The sequence below is a fragment of the Marmota flaviventris genome, chromosome 20 (assembly GCF_047511675.1).
Source record: "Marmota flaviventris isolate mMarFla1 chromosome 20, mMarFla1.hap1, whole genome shotgun sequence".
In the NCBI taxonomy this organism is placed as follows: Eukaryota; Metazoa; Chordata; class Mammalia; order Rodentia; family Sciuridae; genus Marmota; species Marmota flaviventris.
Genome location: NC_092517.1, coordinates 4,973,867 through 4,976,478, shown reverse-complemented (window position 1 = coordinate 4,976,478; position 2,612 = coordinate 4,973,867). Strand labels below are relative to the sequence as shown.

Genomic DNA, 2,612 nt, shown 5'->3' with positions numbered 1-2,612 from the left:
CCTCCTTAAGGGCCCACTGGTCATACTGCAATAGAGCCCCTGCTTCTCATTCATAACCTTGTCTGAACTCATTACCTCTGCCTTAACTCCAAGTAAGGTCCCATTCTGCAGGACTGAGCATTAGCACCACAACACATCTTATTGGAGGGCAGGGAGAGGACAATTCACCCCCTCATGCATTCCTAGGAGATACAAGGTAGAGAATCTTAGAAGTAATTATTTTTTTTTAACCATTCATTACATATTTTATTTGGAAATGTTTACACAAGTACGGGGAAACTAAGATTTTGAGACAATGGATGTTATTAGATTATCATCAGTTTATTATAAAAGACACATGGAAATTATTTACATGATGAAAGATCTCAGAACTTCAGTGGAATGGGCAGCTTCATAGGATGCCATTTCAACAGTGATTTGTTTCAGTCTACATACTTTTCAAGAATGTCACCATCTCTAAATAAGAAATAATCCTTGTCATCCAGAACTACTTTGGTGCCTCCATACTCTGGGAGAAGAACTTTATCTCCAACTTTCACACTAACTGGCTGAATCTCTCTACCCTTTCCTTTAGAGCCTGATCCCACAGCTACTAAAAAATATGGAACGCTTCACAAATTTGCGTGTCATCCTTGCGCAGGGGCCATGCAAATCTTCTCTGTATCGTTCCAATTTTAGTATATGTTCTGCCGAAGCAAGCACAGAAGTAATTAATTAACTAGCTGGTTTCAAAACTTCCTTATACAGAACTACAGTCAGACTTTTAAAGATCTTTCATGAATCCTAAATTTCAAGGTATGAAACACTGGGGACTTCTGGGGACATGTTGGTTTTTAGAATTACTGTCAAGAACAGGAGTGGATACTAGAGACAAAGGGGAAAAAATAAAATCAGGAGAGGTCGGGAAGGACCCTGTATGAGCCACTTTTCTGTCACTATCACAAATACCTGAGATAATCATCTTTTATAAAGAGTAAAGGTTTCCTTTAGTTTATTGTTTTAGAGGTTTCAGTGTGTGATCAATCGGGTGGTGCCACTGCATTTAGGCCTCTGACGGGGGTGTCAGATGGTAGTGGCAAGAGCATGTGGCAGAGCCAAAGCGTTTACCTCATAGCCAGGAAGCAAAGAGAAAGAGAAGGGGGCCTGGGTCTCACAGTCCCAGTGACCTGAAGACCACAGGTACACCCACCTATTAAAGATTTCACCTCCTCCCAATAGCACCAGCATGAGGACCAATCCTCTGACCTGCAGGTTTTGGGAGAACATTCACGATCCAAATTATAGCAGAACCCTGATAAAACCATGTCACGCAATGAGAATGATAAATGCTGCTCAGCTCTGTGGATAAAAAACAGATTGAGAGAACCAGTCAGACAGAGCCTGGGCTATCCAGCTTGTGGGTTTGGGCAGGAGAATACCAAGGGAGGTCCCATCCAGCTGCCTTCCCCTCCTCTTCTGAACTGCCCTTCAGGTGATCCCACACCTATGTCTTCAAGTCAACCGACCTTCTCATTCAGTAGGTGAAAGAATCAGAAGCAGAAATGCAACCCCATTCCCCCAGAGTCCCTCAGGCATTGCTGAATTTGCTTCCTAACTCCTATGTCACTCTGCATCCCCCAGCGTGGAGACAAGGTGGAAACCAAGAACAGGTACAGGTATGCAGCTGAGGCCACCCACCTGGGTGTTATCTGTCTATATCTACATCATATCTATCTATCATCTACTTACAATTCAGTTCAATTGCTCTTTCAAACCCTCTTCCAGGAAGCAGAGAACTTGTTTCCATCAATGGAGTGTTGTTTCAAGGGTTTATTGCCTAAGCCGCCTCACCCTGAGGTGTTCTTGGATGATGAGGAGGGGACTCAAGGCGCTCAAGTCACCTGGCTATGTGGGCTGGTGCAGAAGTAACTGCATGACTGGAATTCTTGGAAGTCCATTCTTCCTTTCCCCACCTAACCGGGTCCTTTCAGCTATTTCAGAACCACTGAAATAAGAAAAATAATCTATTTCATCTTGAGTCAAATGAACTCAGAGATAATCCTAGGTGATGCCCTGATGGTCTGTCTGGATACCCCTGCTGCCAAATCCACTTCACCCTCCAAGGAAGCTGAGTTGGTAAGGGGGCTCTGTGGCCTGTTTGCCAGGGTGGAGCCGCAGTGGGGAAGCATAGGCCTTCTAAGTTCTGGCATCCCTCCAAACTCAGCTGAGGTTTCCATCCCACCTCCCCAGGGATTAAATCCAGGGCTGCTTCTCAGGGGCAGCAGGAACCATGGTGGCAGTCAGGAACTGGAAAAACACCTCCCTCCATCATGCTTCTCCTGCACCATTGTTGACATCATCAACTCTGCAGGACTTTGGGGCTAAATTTTTTTTTCTCTGCTTTCCTGCTGTGCCAACTCTCCTCTGAGGTAAAGGAATGCTTTCCAGTGTTGCCTGTGTAGGGAACACAGGAGGATTAAAAGGAATAACAGGGAATGAAAAACACATGTGTCGATGCATTAAAATACCAACCCCCCAGCATGAACAGGGCGGTCAGCTAACATCTGCAAACCATAAGCTAATTTCCAAATTGTGTTCTGCATGGATTCCCCCCCCCTCCATTTTCATTGAAT

At 44.8% G+C, this 2,612-nt stretch overlaps 1 non-coding gene across 1 annotated transcript; it reads right to left on the bottom strand.

Moving 5' to 3' along the window:
* Nucleotides 1-595: 595 nt before the first annotated feature.
* LOC114089990 (U6 spliceosomal RNA) lies at nt 596-700 on the bottom strand. Its single transcript, XR_003582287.2, has one exon. It is a non-coding gene; the product is annotated as a U6 spliceosomal RNA (small nuclear RNA).
* Between the last annotated feature and the right edge of the window lie 1,912 nt (nt 701-2,612).